Genomic DNA, 24,228 nt, shown 5'->3' on the forward strand with positions numbered 1-24,228 from the left:
AGCATTGTAAGACATGTATTCAGATAAAAATAAAAAAGACTATAAGGCAAAACTCTAAGGTAAAATTACAAACTATTCACCAAGATCCCTGTACCTAGCACAAATATCATTTCAATATGAAGGTTAAATGGATAATGATATTCCCAGACAAGAAAAGTTAAGAGAATATATTTCACCAGACCTGTAAAAGATATATGAAATTAACCTGTCCAGTAGCAGAACCATTTATGAACAAGAAGAATATACAAGAATGCATCAAACTTACTACTAAGAGTTTGTATACAAGAGAGATGAGAATATTTTAACATTGTAAATATGCTAGAAAATCATACACAAGTTTTTGCAAGGGGTATATATTAATATAACTATATTTGGCCATTTTTATAAAACAGTATAAAATTAGATGTACAATATTACAAATGATGGGAGGATTATAATGCCATTGCAGATTTGCTTGCCTTTAATGTTTCATTTTAATATTTAAATGAAAAATTTTCACTGTAACATCTCTGTTATTTACTTATGTATTTTGGTTGCTTTTGTGATTGTTTTCTCTTTTTTTGCATTTTTTATTGTAATTAGTAAAAGGGTTACATGATATTTGCCAGATAGAAGGTGCATTAATTCATATACATTGATACCCTTTCACATATCTTGGTACCCATTTCCCTCCCCCCTACACCCCCCACCCGTCTTGGTTTTCCCCCCTTCCCTATCAAATTTCAAATAACCAAATACAAATAAATTCAATATATCAGATAACAAAGTGAGATACTATAACAATATGAGATAACCAAGGGACAGCAAAGGAGATGTAAGACAACATAGTACATTAAGGACAACAATCATTCGTTATATGGCTTTTTTTCAATATCCTGCAGGTCCTTTCCATTAGCTTCATACTATATGGCCTTATGTATCAAGATTTTGCTCTATTGCAGATCTCTGCTAGTAGAGCCCAATGTTTCTACTGATTATGAACGAAGAGGGAAACCATTGAGCCTAAGTTCCCGTGAGTCTGGCTTACTTCACTTAATATGATTTTTTCTAACTCTTTCCATTTCCTAACAAATGGGGCGATGTCAATCTTTCTGACAGCAGCATAGAATTCCATTGTGCACAAATACCACAACTTGTTGATCCACTCATCAACTGAGGGACATCTAGGTTGGTTCCATATCTTTGCTATGGTGAATAGTGCTGCAATGAACATTGTTGTGCTAGTGGATTTAGTATGCCCTTGTTTCTAGATGGTTGGGTAAATACCAAGTAGTGGAATTGCTGTGTCATAGGAGCGTTCTATGTTTAGCCTTTTGAGGCACTGCCACACTGCTTTCCATAGTGGTTGAACGAGTTTGCACTCCCACCAACAGTGTAGTAGTGATCCTTCCTGGACACATCCCCTCCAGCATCTGTTATTATTCGTTTTCCTGATCCTGGCCATTCTAACTAGAGTGAGGTGGAATCTTAGAGTTGTTTTGATTGGCATTTCTTTTATGACCAGAGATGTTGAGCATTTCTTCATTCGTCTATAGACCATTTTTGTTTCTTCTTCGGAGAAGATTCTCTTTAAGTCTTTGGCCCATTTTTTAATGGGATGGTTGTTGCTTTGGAGATTAGGTTTTGAGTGATTCAATTTTTTGAGTTGTTGATATATTTTAGATATGAGGCCTTTGTCCGTTGTTTGGTTGGTGAAGATTTTCTCCCACTCTGTAGGCTTCCTAATTAATTTACTATCTATGTCCTTTGCCATACAAAAGCTCTGCAGTTTAATGCAGTCCCACTTATCCAGCCTTTCTCTGATTTGTTGTGATTCTTGGTCCTTATTAAGAAAGTTTCGACCTGTGCCAAGGAGGCCTAGTGTATCTCCTATTCCTTCCTGTAAAGTTTTCAGTGGGTCAGCTTTTACCTCCAGGTCTTTGATCCATTTGGAGATAATTCTAGTGCAAGGTGACAAGGAAGGATCCAACTTTAGTTTTCTGCAAGTGCTTGACCAGTTCTGCCAGCATAACTTGTTGAAGAGGCTATCTTTCTTCCATTCTATTTTTTTGGCTCCCTTGTCAAAGATTAGGTGGCCATAGGTCTGTGGTTTAATATCTGGGTCCTCAGTTCTATTCCATTGGTCTTCAGGCCTGTTCTTGTGCCAGTACCAAGCTGTTTTTAGAATTATAGCTCTGAAATAGAGTCTAAAGTTTGGAATTGAAATTCCTCCAGCGCTGTTCTTTCTGCTAAGAAGTGTTTTTGCAATACGGGGTCTTTTATTATTCCATATGAAATTTTGAATTGCCTCTTCTGTTTCTTTAAAGAATGCCATTGGGATATTGATGGGTATTGCGATGAATTTGTAGATAGCTCTTGGCAAGATTGTCATTTTCACAATGTTGATTCTTCCAGTCCAGGAGCATGGGAGGTTTTTCCATTTCCTTAGTTCTGCTTTAATTTCCTTTTTTAGGGTTTTAAAGTTTTCATCAAAAAGGTCCTTTACGTTCTTAGTTAAGCTAATTCCTAGGTACTTTATTTTCTTTTTTTTATTTTCTTTCTTTTTTATATTTTTATTGTAATAAATAAAAGGGTTACATGATGTGAGCTCTGCTTCGAAGACCTTATAGAATTCAGCTGTGAATCCATCTGGCCCTGGGCTTTTCTTAGGTGGAAGTTCTCTAATTGCCATTTCTATTTCAGAGCTTGAAATAGACCTGTTGAGTTGGCTTAGTTCTTCTTGGTTCAGTGTGGATATGTTAATATTGGCTAGGAATTCATCCATTTCATCCAGATTCTGAAATTTGTTGGCATAAAGGTTTGAGAAGTATTCCCTCATGATATTCTGGATCTTGGTAATTTCTGTCGTGATATTATCATTTTCATCTGTGATTTTGTTTATTTCGATATGCTCTCTTCTTTTACTAATTACAATAAAAAATAAAAATCCTGAAAAAAGGGTTACATGATATTTGCCAGATGGAAGGTGCATTAATTAACATACATTGATACCGTTTCACATGTCTTGGTACCCATTACCCTCCCCCCTACCCCTCCAACCTTCTTGGTTTTCCCCCCTTCCCTATCAAATTTCAAATAACCAATTACAGATAAATTCAATATATCAGATAACAATGTGAGATACTCTAACAATAAGAGATACCCAAGGGACAGCAAAGGAGATGAGAGATAAAATAGTACATTAAGGAAAACAGTCATTCATTATATGGCTTTGGTTTCAATATCCTGGAGGTCCTTTCAATTAGCTTCATACTATATGGCCCTATGTATCAAGGTTTTGCTCTATTGCAGATCTCTGCTAGTAGAGCCCAAGGTTTCTACTGATTATTACAAATGAGGGAAACCATTGAGTCTAAGTTCCTTTGAGTCTGGCTTACTTCACTTAATATGATTTTTTCTAAGTCTTTCCATTTCCTAACAAATGGGGCAATGTCGTTTTTTCTGGCAGCAGCATAGAATTCCATGGTGTACAAATACCACAACTTGTTGATCCACTCATCAACTGAGGGACATCTAGGTTGGTTCCATATCTTTGCTATGGTGAATAATGCTGCAATGAACATTGTTGTGCTAGTGGATTTAGTATGCCCTAGATTCTGGATGGTTGGGTAAATGCCAAGTAGTGGAATTGCTGGGTCATAAGGGAGCTCTATGTTTAGTTCTATGTTTAGCCTTTTGAGGCACTGCCATACTTCTTTCCATAGTGGTTGAATGGTTTTGCACTCCCACCACCTGTGTAGTAGTGATCTCTCCTGGCCACATCCCCTCCAGCATGTTATTATTCGTTTTCCTGATCCTGGCCATTCTGACTGGAGTGAGGTGGAATCTTAGAGTTGTTTTGATTTGCATTTCTTTTTTTATTGTAATTAGTAAAAGGGTTACATGATATTTGCCAGATAGAAGGTGCGTTAATTTACATACATTGATACCCTTTCACATGTCTTGGTACCCATTTCCCTCCCCCCCTACACCCCCCACCCGTCTTGGTTTTCCCCCCTTCCCTATCAAATTTCAAATATCCAAATACAAATAAATTCAATATATTAGATAACAAAGTGAGATACTATACCAATATGAGATAACAAGGGACAGCAAAGGAGATGAGAGAGAACATAGGTACTTTATTTTCTGTGAGGCTATTGTGAAAGGAGTTTCTGTCCTGATTATTGCCTTGTTACTCTCACTGTTGGCGTAAAGGAAGGCAGTTGATTTTTGACGGTTGATTTTTAGCCTGCTACTCTTCCAAAGTTTTGTCATGCCCTTCAGTCAAATAACTACCAACCAAGGATACTGTACCCATATAAGCTCTCATTCATAACTGAGTGAACAATGAAAACATTTCATTGCAGGGAAAAGCTGCAACAATATGTCGCAACAAAACCAACACTACAGAGAATTCTCAAAGATGTCTATACATAGAAAACCAGTTTTCATGCAATAGTTCTGTAAAACAGAGGTGGATACTCAAAATCACTGCTAGATTTCTTTAGTAGAAAATCTATGAAAGAGAAGGCAATATTAGTTCAAATGTAGTGTGCACATGTATAAAACTATCAGAACGAACTACTTCATAATGTTATTTGTAGTAAGTTCTATATAAGATAAAAATTTTAAGAATCCTCTATTTCAGTAAAGAATATCTTTGGGATTTTGATAGGGATTGCAATGAATTTGTATATCAATTTTGGAAATATAGCCATTTCCACTATGTTGGTTCTCCGTAGCCATGAGCATGGGATGTCTTTCCATTTCCCAGTGTAACAATCATTCATTAGAAGGCTTTTGTTTCCACATCCTGGAGGCCCTTGCATTTAGCGTCATATGATATGGCCTTTTGTATCTAGGTTTTGTTCTATTGTAAATCTCTGCTAAGAGAGACCAAGGTTTCTACTGATTATGACACATTGAGCATATGTTCCTTTGAGTCTGGCTTACTTCACTTAATATGATTTTTTTCTACGTCTTTCCATTTCCTAAAAATGGGGGGATGTCATTCTTTCTAATAGCAGCATAGAATTCCATTGTGTACAAGTACCACATCTTGTTGATACACCCATCAACTGAGGGACATCTGGGTTGGTTCCATAGCTGTGCTATGGTAAATAGTGCTTCCATGAACATCGTTGTGCTAGGGGATTTAGTATGTCCTTGTTTCTGGACAATTGCCTAAATGCCTAGTAGTGGAATTGCTGGGTCATAGGCGAGCACTATGTTTAGTCTTTTGAGGAACTGCCATACCGCTTTCCATAGTGATTGAAAACCTTTGCACTCCCACCAACAGTGTAGTAGTGATCCCTCCTGGCCACATCCCCTCCAGCATCTGTTGTTATTATTTTTTTTGTTCCCGGCCATTCTAACTGGAGGGAGGTGGGATCTTAGATTTGTTTTGATTTGCATTTCTTTTACGACCATAGCTGTTGAGCATTTCTTCATGTTTCTATATGCCCTTTTTATTTATTCTTCAGAGAAGACTCTCTTTATGTCTTTGGCCCATCTTTTATTGGGATGGTTGATTCTTTGGAAACAATCATGTTATTTTTGTCCTTGCTCCTGTTGATCTGTTGAATTATATTTATTGATTTGCGTATGTTGAACCAGCTTTGTCTCCCTGTGATGAATCCTCTTTCATCATAGTTTATAATTTTTTTTGATGATTTGTTGTAGATGTTTGGCAAGTATTTTGTTGAGACGTATTACATCAATGTTCATCAAAGAAATGCGTCTATAGTTCTCTGTCATTGATAAATGTCTGTCTGGTTTGGGGATGAGGGTTATACTGGCTTTAAAGGGTTAAAAAGTTTTAAAAGAGTCTCAAGAACTGAAAAATACGAGCTGGCCTGAGGTAAAAACTGCCAGCCACAGGCTATAATTATTAACTTTGTGTGAATAAGTTTCAAGAATTAGTTTGTTTGTGAAAAATGTCAGCAAGACCAAAAAAACTGAAAAGAAGGAAGCTTAGGTTAAAATTCCACGCACTGAAAAACTGGCATGACTGATTATAGATTTTGAAACTTGCAGCTGCAGGAAAACTAAGATAAGGACTCAGGGTGCCGGGAAACGGTTGTTTGTGCAGATGTATACGTGCAGATAATACTCCAGCCCATGAATTCTGCATGAACGAAAAATTATAAGGATGAAAAATATCATCTGGACCAGTCAAAAAGTGTAACTACCAGCTGCAACTTATACCTGCAGATGGCCAAATAAGATAAAAGGGGATATATCCTGTGCCCCATGAACTTGCATGCCTAAGCAAGATTTATCATTCCAACCACTGAACTCTGCATGGACTTCTTTCTTTGTTAAGCCATATACAAACTTCACAGGATTTAGGATCGGGGCTCTCTTTTCCTGCGTGTTCAGTGAGCCCCGTGCATGTGCGGTGAATAAATCCCCTTGCTTTTTGCATGAGAGAACGTCTCTTGGAGTCTTCATTTGCACGGCGAGCTTTCGACCCTTACCGCTTCATAGAATGAGCTTGGTAAAGAGCCTTCATTTTTAATTTCATTGAAGTGCTTGAAGAGTATTGGTGTGAGCTCTGCTTTGAAGACCTTATAGAATTCAGCTGTGAATCCATCTGGACCTGGGCTTTTCTTAGTTGTAAGGTCTCTTATTGCCATTTCTATTTCAGTGCTTGAAATAGGCCCGTTTAGTTGGGTTACTTCTTCTTGGTTCAGTTGGTTATGTTAATATAGGCTAGGAATTCAACCATTTCTTCTAAATTCTTAAATTTGTTGGCATAAAGGTTTGAGAAGTATTCCCTCATGATGCTCTGGATCTTGGTAATTTCTGTCATGATATTACCATTTTCGTCTGTGATTTTGTTTATTTCGGTATGCTCTCTTCTTTTTTTGGTAAGATTTGCTAAGGGTCTGTCAATTTGTTAATTTTTTCAAAGAACAAACTCCTTGTTTGTCAATTCTTTGTATAGCTTTTTTTGGACTCCAATTCATTTATTTGTGCTTTGATTTTAATAGTTTGCTTCCTTCTACTGGGATTCAGGTTGGTTTGTTCCGCTTTTCCCAGGAGATTAAAGTGACACATTAAATTGTTGGTTTGCGATATATTCAATTTGTTATTGTAGGCACTCAGATTTACAAATTTTCCTTTTCGTACTGCCTTTTCTGTGTCCCAGAGGAGCTGATATTTTTTGTGCTCCTTTTTGTTAAATCTCATAAACTGTTGGATTTCTGTTCTGATATCCTCGATGACTCCTTGGTGATTCAACAATGTGTTGTTCGGTCTCCATGAGTTACAGGGTTTTCATTGGTGGAGATGGGTGTTTAGCTCCAATTTGATGCCCTTGTAATCTGAGAGAGTGGAGGGAATAATTTCAGTGCTTCTGATTCAGCCCAGGTTTGTTTTATGCCCTAAAATGTGGTCTATTTTGGAAAATGTTCCATGTGCTGCTGAAAAAACATATATTGAGTTGTTGCTGGGTGGAATAATCTGCAGATGTCTGTTAGATGTAGTTGGTCTATACAGTTGTTCAAATCTAAGGTTTCTCTGTTGAGTTTTTCTGGTTGATGTGTCCATAGGTGAGAGTGATGTGTTAAGTCACCAACAATCTGTGTGTTTCGATCTAGGTATATTTTCAGTGAAAGTAATGCTTGCTTGATGAAGTTCGGTGTTCCGTGATTACGTGTGTAGATATTTAGGATGGTTATGTCCTCCTGGAGGAAAGACCCCTTTAGTAGTATGTAGTAACCTTCTTTGTCTTTTCTCAATAATTGAAGTTTGAAGTCCATTTTATGTGATATGAGTTTGGCAACTCCAACTTGTTTATGGGGACCATTAGCCTGATAAAATTTCTTCCAACCTCTCAGTTTCAAAAATGTTTGTTTTTTTGGATAAGATGTGTTTCTTGAAGACAGCAGAATGATGGACCTTGTTTTTTGATCCAACTAGACAGTCTATGTCATTTAATTGGGGAGTTAAGTCCATTGATATTGAGAGTCAGGATTGAGAACTATTTATTAGTTCTTGCCATTTTAGAAAGCTTTCATTAGGCCCTGTGTCTTGACAGTTCTTGTGGTACTAAGATGGTATCAGTTTTAGGTGTCATTTCTTTCTCTGTATTACATTTGTGTTGGTTTTCTATGCGTAGAACATCTTTAAGAATTTTCTCTAATGTTGATTTGGTTGCTGTATAATGTTGAAGCTTTTCCCTGAAAGTGAATGTTTTTATTGTTCCCACAGTTATGAATGAGAGCTTAGCTGGGTACAGTATTCTTGGTTGGTAGTTATTTGACTTCAGGGCATGACATATATCCTTCCAATCTCTTCTTGCTTGCATGGTCTCAGCTGAGAAAACGGGTTATTCTGACTGGGTTGCCTTTGTAGGTGATTGATCCCCTCTCCCTGGCTGCCTTTAGGATCCTTTCTTTGGTCTCTATTGATCTAGTTTGGATAATACTGTGGCGATGGGACATTCTTTTCTGGTCAGGTCTGTTTGGGGTTCTAAAAGCTTCTTCTATCTGGATGGTCCTGCCCTTCCAGATATATGGGAAGTTCTCTGAGATGACTCCCTGAAGTATATTTCCAGTACAATTGACCTTTTTCTCTAGAACCTCCTCAATACCAATAAGCCTTAAATTAGGCTTCCTAATTGTATCTTGGACCTCCTAAAGCATTTTCTCATATTTTCTAGATTTGAATTGACTCATTTATTGTTCTTTTTATATAAAAACTAAATTATCTTCAACCCCAAAAATTCTCTTCTCCATTGTATAACATGCTTTGTACTTTATTCTTCATCTCCCTTGCTTCTAATTGCTCATTTTTGATGCCTTGCATCTCTTGTTTTAGATCATGTATGGATTTCTTTGCTCCTTGATTTTTCTTTGAGTGATTATCTCAGCAGCTTTATTCTCTTTGGACATTTGTTGGATTTCGATCACCTTTTTGTTGAGGATTCTATGAATTCATCCATTTCTCTTTGAAAAACCTTTATTATGGCCTCCTTTATGGCTTCCCCTTTCTTACATATCACCTTGTTTATGGTTTCCTCTTGTTTAGCTATGGCTTCCTACCTTAGATCTTTCTTTATGTTTTCACACTTTTCATTAATGATGTTTATCAATTGCATTTGTATAGCACTTGGAATTCTCTCTTCTAGATTTGCCACTGATGGCTCCATTGCCTGTTTATATTGGGTGGGAGATGTTATTCCTTGATTTGACAATTTTCTTGAATTTCTTGTTCTGTCCCTTTGAAAATGGGAGCAAGATTAATACTAAACAAGTTATAATTTTTTAGATCTAACCAACCTAGACCTTTTCAGTTGGCTGACAATACATGTTCACACTTTTAGATTGGTAATATCATTCTCTCTTTCTTTTTATACACTTACATACAAATCTAATACACCCACAAACTACCGATTTATGACCAAAACAGTTAGCTCCTCAATCCAAACTCTATTGTATTTAAGTCCATCTCAACTCAGAATATAATGGAACACCTAGATACACAGCATTGCTCAACAACCATCAAATGTAGGTCCATGCATTATAAGAGTTGAAGGATGCACAGAGGACCAGAAATAGTAAAATAATATGAAATAAAATAAGGGAAGTAGGAAAAGAATAATGCAGGAATGTAGGTTGTTATAGTAATGAATAAAAGGTAGAGTGTAAGGATAATTGACCTAGCGTGATAGACAGGTATAATATTTTTGTTCAAAGTTTAGAAGAACTTAGATAAAACTTAAGAAAATAAGAAGAGTAAAAAGAAGAATATATAGAAAAAAAAGAGGGAGGTAGATATTGGAGATTTCAATGATACAAATTTTAAAAAGAAAAAAGAACCAAAACAACAACAAAACAAAAAAAAAGACAACACAACAAAAAAGGGGAAAAAAAAGCTTGGGGGAGATTCGTCAGTGTTGTGAGTTCTTCCCTAAGAGATTCTAGGGTTGAGAACCAGGAGATTAAAAAGCAGGTGACAGTATCAATATAGATATCATTTTTATTTAGACTACACCCAGAGCTGTCACTGTGTTTCCAGGAATGACCTCAGTGGCAGAAGGAATGCGGGAAAAGAGATGAGAAAAAGAAAAAAAAGGAATGAATCAACGTTTAAAAAAAGGTGTAGGTAAAATGGCAAAGAGAAAATAAGAACTCCTAAAAATGCAAATGAATAGGGGTAGAAGAACAACAAGAACAACAAAAAAGGGTATTGTTCAGGTTTTTTTGGGAGAGTGGTGGGCAGGGTAGGAAACTTGTGTCTCCACTAAATTCGAGATCCAAACACTTCACAAAGTCTTTTTCTCTTCTGATTTGGCTTTACTGTTTTTTGGATCAGATTGTTTGTTTCTTTTTTGTTTTTTTGTTTTGTTTTGTTTTTTGCCAGTCCTGGGCTTGGGCACTCTACCACTAGGCCAAACTCCCAGCCCCTCTTAGGCGGCTTTGTTCACCAGATCGGTGGCACAGCGCTAGGGACAGAGTTCAAAAGCATCAGGGTCAGATTTCCAGCTAAGGTATCTCTGGGAAATCCTTTGCCAGTTAGAATGGTGGCACTGCCAGCACCACTTCTCAGGCTCCAATTTCTGTGGCCAGGTCTTTGCCAGCAGTCAAGATGGTGCTGCTCTCAGCTGGTGCAGGAGGGGGCACCCTCCCAATGCTGTTTTGTGAGCAGAAGTGGAAAATTCTCCTCGGAGGTACTCACAAATTGCTGGATTCTCCAGTTCCCTGAAGCTGGCAGCTCCGTGTACGGCCGGGTGTCGGCTCTTGGCTCCCACAGGCACTGTGTGCGTCTGTCTGCATTCAGCAATTCTGCGCCAATCAATTTTTGGTAGAGAACTGTCCCCTAGGCAGCCAGAACTTATATCTTGGCAGGAGATCAGAATCATTCACACAGAACCGGCACCATCTTCCACCTATCTCCTCCTCATTGAAGTAATTTTTATATTATTATCTAATGTAATTCCAGGAAAGAAATATTGATTAAGTTCAGAACTTCTATCACATGACCATTCACATTAGTCATGTAGGGTAGGCTTTGTTCTGCTAGTATGTGCTTTATATCTGAAGTCATTGACAGAATTTCTTTCCGATCTTAACATGATGAGGTAAAATTTGGGGGCAAAGATGCAGCCTAAGAGCCATGCACTGGAAGACAAGATAGAGAATATCTTCACAGCTACCACGATCTTCCCCTTGTTGCTATGATATACTAGCAGAAAAATAGCCCAGACACTGCACAACACCAGCATGCTGAATGTTAAGAACTTGGGTTCATTGGAAGCATCAGGGAGGTTCCTGTCAAGGAAAGCAACAGCGAAGCTGGCCAGGGCCAGGGAGTCAAGGTATACCAGAACACAATAGAAAGCTGTGAAGGAACCTTCATTGCACACGATGAGGATGTGGCCATATTCATAGTGAATTTAACATGGCAGTATTTATGATGGTAAAAGCAAGAATTCTCAGACAATTCAAGAAATATCTGCTATTCTATTTCTATCTCTACCACCATAATTCACCTTGATTCCTGTTTTCTATTTTTTAGTGTTAAGAAACATTTCTGGATCTTTATTAAGTGAATAAATAAGCAAGAAGGTAAGCAAAGAAGCACATGGATAAGCAGAAATGCAGGGAAACACTCTGTCAGAGTTTGGGTGCTGTCGAATGTAGAGAGACACCATGCTCTATTTTTTACTTTCTGAATGAAACTCCTTTTTACCTTTAGTTCTTATCATACACAGTAATATTGTGATAGATTTGTAATTTCTACTATCTTAACAATGATTATTATGATTTATGATATTAATGTTCTTTACTGTATACACAAATCAGTGAACACCATTCAAAATTATCGATAATAAAACTTATACTTTCCTATGTTTTTGGATAACATTCATAGAAGCCTTTTGGCCCTCCTTTGAATTTAGCACTTTTTATTTCTCACCTCATGTACTGTAGTACAAGAACCAAAGCACTCATTAAAGCTCTGTAGTCATGTTATGTATGCATAACCCTTCTTTCTACTTTGTTAAGTAAACTCAGCTTTCTGATCACCTGCTCTGTGGAAACAGCAGTTGTAAGCAGTGGGAATAAATTTTTATAGGTTTTATTGCAGTTGAAAACTAATTTTAAGAAAACATGGAGTCACTATTCTAAATAATACTTCATATTATTTTTAATAGAGGTTCAACTCAAGTTGCTGAATACAGAGAGAAGAGAATTTCTTGAAATAAACACCTATACATTAAAACCCCACAGTTTGTGTTATTATAAAAAGCAGTTTTCCCAAGTTCCAGTGGCTCAGGCCTTATGGAAACTTAGAAAGGTATTTTCAAGATCTCAGTTTGAATTCAGTGGGACAGAAAATTCTGTGAGAATTATTCTCAATTAACCACCAAAAGGGCTGTAAGTAGAATTGTGCCTCAAGTGTTAGAATATTAACCTTGAGTAAAAGAATTAGGGAGAGTGCCCAGGCACAAGACACACACACACAACACACACACACACACACACACACACACACACACACACATACACATACACACGCACACACAAGAAATATCATAAACAAAGAACTAATTATTTCCTACCATTGTAATTTAGAACTCTTTCATCAAGTTAGATGAATTGATAAAAATGTGGAGAGTTGGAGAATGACTACATAGGACATATGCTTTGCGGTCACATTAGCAATTTCATTCTCTGGGCAAGGGGTGCAATCAAAACAACAGGCAACCTTTCCCTCCTGGGATGATTTCCTGAATACAGATTCACAACTGTCACTGCAAACTGAATGAGGTATCTCAGAAAAATAAAGGAAGAAGGATATCAGTAGCTACTTAGAAATTTTCTAGAAATCACAAATGTTCACTGTTGTGAAGTAATTCAACTGACAAGCATCATACTTTGTACCTAAATCTAATCATTGCATTAAATTCTGCTATAGATTCCAAAATAAAAATTCCATATAACTCGTATACTGCAGTCTTGACATTTAGCTTATTGAACTACTGAGAAAATGGAGCTTTTAAAGACAATGGATAGTGGTGAAAGAGTATGCCTTTCTACCCAACACTATGAAACTTCCTTGAGTTTATGTCATTATATGTTTTGTGTTGCTCATAGGTCAAATACTGAAGGACTATGAGGAAGAACCTAAATTGAAGCTATCAAAGCATGCTCTAAATGACAGATATCATTTTTATAGTGGTATATTTACCCTAGGCCCTTCATATCTTTCTTTAGGCTTCTCAGTTACCATGTGATGAGATTGTTCTCTTTTGGACAAGAAATCCAACAAACACTCTATATACTACGCAAGTAATGCCATCCACTAAAAATCAAGCTCTGCATTATGAGTATCTTCCCCCATAAATACACACCAGGCAGTAGGAAATGAATTTTATTTCTGGTACTCTGCTCAGTTCTAGGTACAGATGAGACATTGTTAGGCCAGCTTCAACGTAAGAAAATCCTGTGATCTTCATTAACAGAGACTTCATTAGTGTCTGTGAATGGATGCTCCTCTGAGGTCTACTAATTGATGAGCTTTGGGAATTTCTAAGCCTCTCACGTCATTCAGATGTTTCAAATACTATGGATATAATGGTTACATTCTAGACATGAAACCCTGCTTTCTGACCTCACAAAGTATAAACATTAGATTATGGCAACATAAAGAATAGAACTCCCATTTGCATGCTTCTGGAATGCATAAGACTTGGCATGTCTCCTAAGATGTCTGTGATCTCCATGTATTTGTCTCCTGAACAGTCACAAGATAGCGCTTTGATTTGACTATTCAGGTCAACATTAGAAATTTCATTATTGTGTGCTTTAAGTATATAAACTGCCTTGTTTGAATTGGCATCACATACAAATACAAATCCATGTCCCATGTTAGCTAAAAAATGCACAGGTGAAAGGTGATTCTAAATGACCCATCATCTGCACAATGAATTGCCACATTTGCTGGATATAGTCTGGACTTTGGAAGTCATACAGTGGTACTGATATATACTCTAATTCAGAAATAAGTGTCTGTGCTTTGAGTGGATGAAATGGTCAAGTCTGGACTTTGTCTGTGTGCATGAAAATGGTGGCCACTGTTTTCCCTATGGACATATGTGATGGGATTATGTGGTTGTCAGCCAATACCCTCACCAAAACATTCTCCCATGAACAGTCAAGGAAAATATCAATATGCCCTACTGCTGAGGAGTTCTTCCATTTTTGACAGAGGAATTCATTTTATTTGTTTTCAAGAATTCCAACAACCCCCTACATGTGATTCAGGTGACGATATGTACAAAGACAAGGAACATCTTGCCATTAAATTTATTTCTGTCACCACAGACACCCGTTTAACAGGCCAACTAACCACTGAATGACTTGCCTTCAAAAGCGATCATATGAACCTTTCAGCTTTATAAATTTATACTCAGGAATACTGTCACAAAGATGGAAACTTGTTAAAGCAGGCTTTATCTTTGATTATACATCAACATTCCCAGTCTTACTGGTCCTTTCCAACCAATACTCAAGAATAAGAAAATTTTTGAATTTGGATATACTTAAATGTACAATGGTGGGGCATAAATGAGAAAGATTTTTGCTTCTGTGTAATTGAAATTATGATGATTTTTATCAAACCCACCTCGGTACTTCCTAAGGCCCACTCTATCCTATATTCTGATAATGACAGCTGATAACCATGTGGGGCATCACTTTACATTGAAGACCTTCTGGAAAATTCCAAATGTTGAAAATATCATACTCTGCCTTTAATTTCTTTCTTCATCCAAAATATAATGATTTCCAGCAAGATTGTGAAACTGGATACTCTTTCAAAAAAGGGTGCAGTTATTAAACCAGGTGTGGTGACTCACATCTGTAATCCTAGCTATTCTGGAGGCCGAGATCTGAGAATTAAGTATCAAAGCCAGTCTGAGACTCTTATCTCCAATTAACCCAGAAAATGGGAAGTGGGGCTTGGCTGAAGGGTAGAGTGGTAGACTTGAGCTGAAGAGCTCAGGGGAAATGCCCTGGACCAGGGGTAGGATGGTAGCCTTGAAATGAAGAGCGCAGGGACAATATCCAGGCTGAGGTCAAGCCCCATGACCTACAAAATGTTGGGCTTATTAAAGGTATATATAATTACAGATTATCCTTGCAGATAATATTACACAAACTCAAAGACTACAACCAGATACCTAATTTAGAATATAATAGCTGTGAGTATGCTGATTCATTTGAAACACAAAAAATTAAATGGAATGTGACATTCATTTCTTTTATGTCAGATTTGTCTTTATGTGCACATGAACACAGGTTAGGATTACCTTCAAATATTTAAACAAATAAAAGTATCTTGTCAGTTGCAAATACCTCACACTTGTATCATCCCATCTACTCAAGAAGCCAAAATATTAGAATTGAAATCTGAGGCCAACCCAGTCAAAATAGACTACTCAAAATAGACTACTCAAAAACTGGTAGTGAAAGCTGTGGGTTGAAGGGTTAACTGTCCTGATAAAATCTGTGAATCTGGTAATATCTTCATGGTGGTGTGAGAAAATGGGAGGTATTTGGAATGAGCCTACCATGAAATACCTCCTTCTGATGGTTAAATTCTGCTGTGAGTTTATAATATAAAGCTTTCCTCTCATTAAAAATTGCTCAATAACACTGAACTTCATCAAGCAAACCTTACTTTCACTGAAACCATACACAGTGATGGACAGATCAACCAGGCAAAAACTAAACAGAGAAACCTTAGATTTGAACAACTGTATAGACCAAATAGGTCTAACAGACACCTGCAGATTATTCCACCTAGCAACAACACAATATACATTCTTTTTTTCAGCAGCACGTGGAACATTTTCCAAAATAGACCACATTTTGGGGCATAAAACCAACCTGGACAGATTTAGAAGCACTGAAATTATTCCCTGCACTCTCTCAAACCACAGGGGCATCAAATTGTAACTGAACACCCATATCCACCAACGAAAACCATGTAACTCATGGAGATGAACAACACATTGTTGAATCACCAATGGGTCATCGAGGATATTATCCAACAGTTTATGAGATTTAACAAAAAGGAGCACACAAAATACCAGCTCCTTTGGGACTCAGCAAAGGCAGTACTCAGATGACAATTTATAAATCTGAGTGCCTACAATAAAAAATTGGAAAAATCGAAAACCAACAATTTAATGTGTTACCCTAAGCTCCTGGAAAAAGAGCAACAAATCAACCCTAATCCCAGTAGAAGGCAGCAAATTATTAAAATCAAAGCAGAATTAAATGAATTGGAGACCAAAAAACGATAGAAAGAATCATCAAAACAGGGAGTTGGTTCTTTGAAAAAATTAACAAAATTGACAGACCCTTAGCGAATCTTACTAAAAAAAGAAGGGAGCATACCAAAATATAATCACAGATGAAAATGTTAATATCAAGAGAGAATTTTCCAAGATCCAGAGCATCCTGAGGGAATACTACTCAAAACTTCATGCCAACAAATTTGAGAATCTAGAAGAAATGGATGAATTTCTAGCCAATATTAGCATACCCACACTGAACCAAGGAGACTTAACCCAACTGAACAGGCCTATTTCAAGCATTGAAAAAGAAATGTGAAAAGAGACTTCTACCTAAGAAAAGCCCAGGGCCAGATGGATTCCCAGCTGAATTCTATAAGGTCTTCAAAGAAGTTGGCAGAGTACCATAATTTATAATAATATAACAATATTTTTGGAACATTAGTGGGTGTAGAATTGAGTCCCATATCTAGCCTACTAATATATAATTGCCGTAGTCCACTTATATACAGGAAAGTATTTCGTGAGAAAATATTGCCATCTGTGCTGAATACCACACATAAAATTGTATTTAATCCAAACTACACTCCTCTTCATATCTATTGATATCTAAGAAACACCCACCGGCTGAAAGTATAACATTTAATGTTTCTTAGAATACTAATGAAAAATAGTCAGACATATTCTGGGCAATTAAGAGAAGGAAAATCAGCAAAACATGGTAGGTAGTGTTGAGTAAGAAAAATATGCTGAGATGGGTACTGATGGTTCATGCCTGTATTTCTAATTTCTCTTGAAGCTGACATCTGAGGATTATTCATTGAACTCATCTTAGGCTTGGTGTCTTGTCCCTGCCCGCGGCAATGACACGTCACTTCGGAGGCGTACTGGGAATGATCACAGACTCGAATCGCTGCAAACAGGTGTCGCTTATTTCTCTCTCCTTTCTCCTTTCCTGTCTCCTCTCTCCTCTCCCTTCTCTGTCTTTTCTCCCTTCTTCGCCTTCCCTCTCTTCTCCGTCTTCTCTCTGTCCTCTCTCTGTCCTATCTCTCTCCTCCCCGCAAACCCCACAATATTTTTATCCTTAAGCAGCCACTCACAGTAAAGGTCATCTGCAAAGCAGCAAACAAACGTGGAAGAAATCTAGCAATCCACTCTATTCACAAGCACGGAAAAAACAAATCAACGAATGCAAAGAAACTTCCTGGTCAACAAGTACTGACTCATTAGCGAGCTGCCAGGTGCCAATTTATAATCTTACTTCCTCAGGAGGCTGAAAACAATGGTATCCAACAGTGTCTGGGAGACTCTTAATTTAAAGTTTACTAAAAGTGCCAGATATGAACCTGTGGCTCAAGTGATAGAGCAATATCCTTGAGCCAATAAGTTCAAGAACAGTTCCCAAAAGCAGCAGAACAGAAATAAAGATAAGCAAATATACCAGCGCCATATAAAGACATATATTTTCTATACCAGGGAAGAGAATAATTTTTAGCACTGTCACCTTGTCTTCAAACGATGGGAGGCAATCTCAGGATACACTTGTAAAACAAGCAATTGAGAAGAATGAAAATATAGAGGCAATGACATCTTATCCTGCAACAGGCAAGGAATATGTTTCCAGATTATTGTGAAATTATGTTCTTTTCTTGAAGTTCTTTAGTTTTATACAGCCATTTATTAGTGAGAAATATTTATTACAGTTTATGTCTAGATTGTGAAGCATATTTGACATAAACTAATGACGCAATTCTTAGTTGAAAACAGTGATTACTTGCCTACAATCAAGTGTGTGTGTGTGTGTGTGTGTGTGTGTGTGTGTGTGAGAGAGAGAGAGAGAGAGAGAGAAAGAGAGACAGAGAGAGAGAGACAGAGACAGAGAGAGAGTGTAATTGTGTATGTGTGTGTGTTCTAGAGCATGAAAAATGTTCTTTGTGAGTTTACTTTCTCAAGACTATGATTTTGGCACTTCATTTACAGGTCTCCTTCCATATTTGAGTGTTTAATTGGAGATAAAAGTCCCATAGGCTTGCTATAAACCTCAATAATCAGACAGAAGCCTTCTTAGTACTTAGGATCACAGTCATAAGCCACCACCCTACAGTAATAATTTTATAACTACCCTCAAAATATAAGTATTAGTAAATAAATCTCAGACCACTGGTCATCATGGAATGAAATGTGTCTGCAGCCTTTTAGTACAGAACTCATGCCACTGACTCAGTTTGTTTGTAATAGCATTACTTAGTATTCTACATTGACAGCTGGTATGGAGGAGATACAGGGTACCTGGAATAAATGTAGAGGTTACAGCCATGGAAAGACAGCAAACCCCAAATCCTCTTCAAACACCAGATAGAAAATTACTCCACAGTAGATACAAGATAATACAATGAAACTAATCTACTTCTTGGTATTCTCCAGGATGCATAGCCACAGCTGCAGATCTGCAATAAAAGAGCTTTACATATTCCACCTGTGGCTTCACCAAAGGATTTGGTGGAAGATGAGCTACAGTGTCAATACAAAGACAAAACTGCACCTATACAAAGATATATGAGCATATATACCTGACACTGTGGGCAACTTAAAGCCAGAATTTCAGCTGGACAGATATTTCAGAGATGTGTCCTTTGATTTTTCACCCAGTCTTCTCGAGCTTCCCCTTCCTGTCATTTTCTTGGCAGGAACTAACTGCTTTTTTATAATGAAATATTGAGCATAGGTGGATGGAAATGTAATGATTTCTGGGTTTTTCCTTCTTTACACTCAGGAAACAGATGGAAGTAACAGTGATGCTAGCAGGGATGAACATACAAGCCATAAGTAACTCAATATTTTCTTTCCATATACCATTTTTTTCTCAAGATGGGAAGCAGGTGAGGCTAGTCTAGGTACACAGATGATGTTATCCATCTGTACTACTATGACATCCTACTCCCTATGCACTGGAAACAGTTTATTTTCATTGTTTTATTTTGAATCTGTTTGTGGTAATATTCTGCCTGCTAGTAGGAGAGTACTCTGGTTTCCTTCCCTCGTATGTCTGTAAGCTTCTCACTTCCAGCATTACTTTATCCACTCCATCCAAGTTGTCATTGCAGGGGATTAAATGATGTTATTACTACCAACCAGAGTCAGTGGCATGAGTTCTATACTAAAAGGATTCAGAAACATTTCCTTCCTCACAGAGAAGTGGTTTGAGAAGCTCAGTTTGGTAACTTGTATTGTGAGGACATCAATAAAATTTTTACTCTAGGCTGGTGGCTCATGACAGTCTATTCTTCACTATGATGGAGGCTGGTATTTGAGGACTAAGGTCTGAAGCAAGCACCAACATAAAAATCCTTGACACTTTTATCTCCAATTTACAATCCAAATCTGGAAGGAGAGCTGTGGGTCAGGTGGCAGAGTTCTAGCCTTGAGAAAATAAGCTCAAAGACAGTTTCTGGCCTCTGATTTCTTGCCCTAAGACAGACAGACAGACAGACAGACACACACACACACACACACACACATTCTCTTTTATTGCAGACAAATGTTACTTTTATAAACTAACCACTGTAACACTATTTCATGTCAGATATGCTTCAAGATCCAGGCATGACCAGGCATTGAAAAAGATCTTTTATGAGAGAATTTTGTCTGCCCTCAGTAAGTTTTGATTTACTCATGTACGTATATAACCTTGGTTATTGTCCTGGAACAGAGAGCCTCAGTAATAAATGCCTATATAAAGAAAATGGAAGGGAAGAGAAGGGGAGAGGAGGGAATGGGATGGGACAGGGAGGCATAAGAAAATGGCTATTTGGAACTCTAAGAAACTCTAACAGCACACTCCACATGTATTGTAAGAAAAAATGTCACTGCCTCTATAATTTTCATTATTTTTCAACTGCTTGGGTGACAAGTGGGTCATTGGGTATTTGCCCACATTTGGGAGCTAAAATGGCAGTGATAAACCTGATGTATTACATATATGTCTTTATCTTATATGTCACTGATGTTTCCTTATCTTTATTTCTTTTGTGCTGGCCCTGGGATTCCAGCACCTGCACACTCTCCCTGAGCTTTTTTGATGAAGGCCAGTGCTCTACCACTTGAGCCACAGCTCCACATCTGGCATAATTTGGATGTTAAATAGAGATTGAGTCTCTTAGACACACCTACTGAGGATGGGTTCAAACATGGTCCTCAAATATCAGATTTCTGAGTAGTTAAGTTTACAGATATAACATATCTTTCCTTAGCTTATTTTGTTTCTTCATCACTATCTGACTATGTTTTTCTAATTTTCCTTCTCTTAAATTTCCCCCCAAAATATTTCACTCCTTTTGCACATTAGTGCTAAGATAGACACATTATGCAGTATAGTTTCAACAGATTGTTGTTTCTTATCTATCTGCAGAAATGAAGAAAAGTATGGTCTGGGTTAGATGAAATTTTATGTTTGGTATTAATTACAGATATGAGTATTTATTCATGAAGTTATTCATGTAGATAAGTGCATTGCTGCAACTAGAAATTGGTAAGTTAGAGATTTGACTCAACTCTACATCCACTGATGCTCCAAATTTTTTCTCAATTGCTATACAATAGAGTACTTTTGACACCTAACTGATTCATATTGTTCTACCTTAGATGCCATGTACTTTGATTGTTTTTATGGCCATATTTATACCTTGTCACACATCCTATTTTCCCTCTCATATCACTTGAGCCACCCATCTACTTCTGGCTTACCATTGATTAACTGCACATATGAGTGTCTTGGAGAGATTTGCAATAGAGAAAATCCTAGATACATAAGACCATAGAGTATGATGCTAAATGAAAGGACATCTAGGATGTAGAAACAAAAGCCATATAATGATTGATTGTTGTCTTTAATGTATTATGTTCTCTCTCCTCTCTTTTGCTGTCCCTTGGTTATCTCATATTTTTACACTATATCACTTTGTTATCTGATATATTGGATATATATATATATATATATTTGGTTATTTGAAATTGGATAGGGAAGGGGGGAAAACAAGATGAGGGGTACGGGAGTGGGGGAGGGAATAGAGGACCAAGACATGAGAAAGAGTATCAATGTATGTGAATTAATGCACTTTGTGCCTTCTATCTGGGGAATGTTATGTAACTGGTATATTAATTATAATAAAAAATATGAAAAAATAATTAAACAAAGATATATTGAAAAGCATATCCAGCAATGTATAAGCAAACATAAGAATCTATATTTTTCTTCAGCTATAGCTTCATAAATCTCATACATTGTGATATACATTAGAAGTATATTTTCGTAGGATATATAAGCAATACTGAAATTTTAAAACCATGTAGAAAAAGAAGCCATATAGAAAACCATATAGAAGAAGTAGGAGGAGGAAAAAGAGGGAAAAAGAAAAGAGAGATGGAAGGGAGCTATAGAGGATGGGGCAAGATAAATTGATTCAAACAAACAGATTTCTAAATACTGAAAAAGCAGATGTGGGAATAGAAACTATTAAATAAAATGCAGTAATGAGTATAAGAAATCATGGAACATGTTAATAGGAAAATATCATTGAATTGTATTTGAGGACTAAGCAGCGTAATGATATGAATGCAAGAAGTTAATGTACTTTAAAATTTATTTCCTAGGTACTCAAAAGCTGGGATCTGATTAACACAGTTGGAAACCAACCTGGACAAGAAAGCTCATGACAATGTTATCTTCAGTTAACCACCAAATATCCAACAGTTAGGGTATGGCTTAAGAGGTAAAGCACGTAGCTTTGAACAAAAATACCCAGTGACAGTACCCAAACTTTATGTTGAAGCCCCAGAACTGACACAAAATAAGAAATTTTAGACAAGTTATTAATAAAGCAATATAAGAAAACAATTCAGAAGTGAAACTCTAATAGTGAAGTTGGTTGTGGTGGCTTATGACTATAATGCTAGCTACTCAGGAGGCTGAGATCTGAGGATCAAGCTTCAAAGCAGCTTGTGAACAAAAGGACTTGAGACTCTTACCTCCAATTAACCTCTAGAAAATGGGAAGTGGGACTTGGCCAAATGGGAATGTGGTATTCTAGAGCTGTAGAGCTCAGGGACATTGGCCAGGCTGAGTTCAAGCCTTATTATACATGCACAAACACACATACACACATACACACACACACACATACCCACAAACAGACACACACACACACAATATAATAGTAAAGATGAAAGGAGATTGAAAGTTAATAAAGAGCAAATAAAAAGAACCAAAAAATACAGAATAAAATTCAAATTTATCTGGCTCTGGCTACTACTTGTGACTGTACCATTACTAGAGAAAGGAATGTCACTCCTATGTTGAAGTGATTCCAAGAACACAAATGAGTATATTTGGTCAAATATTTAATGTTTAGCATAAGAGGGCCTATTAGTTTGAAGATGTCTTCTGTCCCAGAAGCCATGCAGAGAATTTCTATCTGGCCTTAACAAAATGATGTGCACTTGGGGGCAAAGATTCAGCCCAGAAGCCCAGCACTGGAGGCCATGATAGGGAGGACATCTACATCCACCATGACTTTCCCTTTGGCACTGTGGTAAATAGTCAGGAAAGTGAATCAGACACTGCAGAACAACAGCTTTCTGAAGGTCAGGCACTTGGCTTCATTGAAGGTGTTAGGCAAGTTCCTGGCAAAGAAAGCCCCAGTGAAGCTGGCCAAGGCCAGGGAGCCCAGGTATCCCAAGACACAGTAGAAAGCAGTGAGGGAGCCCTTGCTACATAACATGATGAGATGACCATGTTCATCTGTCTGAATGAAGGGAGGAGACGTTCCCAGCCAAATTCAATAGAGAGTCACCTGGATCAGGGTGCAGATGGGAATGATGAAGTTAGGAGCCCCTGATACCAATAGCCACCTCATCCTTCTTGCTGGAAGAGTGACCTAGAATGCCAGAACTACACTTACCGTTTTGGCCAAGACAGCAGAAACAGCTACAGTGAACACAATTCCAAATGTGGTTTCCTGTAGAATGCAGGTGACTGTGTTGGGATGGCCAATAAAGATCAAGGAACAGAGAAAACAGAAGATGAGAGAGACGAGCAGGATGTAGTTGAGAGACTGGTGATTAGCCTTGACAACGGCAGTGTTCTTATATTTCAAATACATCCCAAGAACAAATGCTGTGAGTGTAGATAAAGAGCCATGCAAGCCAAGGCCTCCCCCAAGGGTTCTCCAGAAGGAAGGAAACTTGCAGCTCTTAAGACGCACTGATTCCTCTCTGTGTGGGCATACACTGTTGGAATCCTTTGTAGGCCTTTCATGCACTGCTCCAAATCACATAAGAAAATCAAATTCGCAGTCCCTTTTCAGTACTTAAAAAGCAAATATTCTGACATGTGAAAATTTAGTAGCATAAAGTAAATATTACCAGATATGCTCAGTATTACTTTTATGCATTCATGTTCTTACAATAATTCTTACATTCTCATATTTTAGTCTGAGTGAAACTCTTTACTGCCAATGATGATTGTTCATATTATTTATTGCCATTTTTAATACGCTAAAATTATTTCATTTCTACTTCATGCTGACATAACTCTCAGACTTATGTCCACAAGTCCAACCATCATTCAAAATTTTATATATTGGGGCCAGGCATGTGGCCTAGTGTTATAGTGCCTGCCAAATATGCATAAAATTCTGGGTTTGATTCCTTAGGACCACATACATGGAAAAATGTGGAAGTGGTGCTGTGGTTAACGTGGTAGAAAGCTAGCCTTCTGAAACTCTAGGACACTGCCCAGTCCATGAGTTCAAGGGCCGCACTGGCAAAAAGGAAACATTTGTGGAGTGAACCTTGCATGTTCCTGTATGACTCTGTAGCACATAGTGGTCCTTCCTTCCAGTTGTTATGTTTGTCTCTTCTATTTATCTGTACAGGAA

At 37.4% G+C, this 24,228-nt stretch overlaps 2 pseudogenes; both read right to left on the bottom strand.

Moving 5' to 3' along the window:
• LOC150042573 (vomeronasal type-2 receptor 116-like) overlaps nucleotides 1-10,852 on the bottom strand; it is a 78,867-nt pseudogene extending 68,015 nt beyond the window's left edge.
• Nucleotides 10,853-10,981: 129 nt separating this feature from the next.
• On the bottom strand, nucleotides 10,982-23,606 carry LOC150042574 (vomeronasal type-2 receptor 116-like; annotated as a pseudogene).
• Nucleotides 23,607-24,228: the final 622 nt, after the last annotated feature.

Source organism: Megascapheus bottae, chromosome 35, assembly GCF_031878675.1.
Source record: "Megascapheus bottae isolate mThoBot1 chromosome 35, mThoBot2.hap1, whole genome shotgun sequence".
Classification (NCBI taxonomy): domain Eukaryota; kingdom Metazoa; phylum Chordata; class Mammalia; order Rodentia; family Geomyidae; genus Megascapheus; species Megascapheus bottae.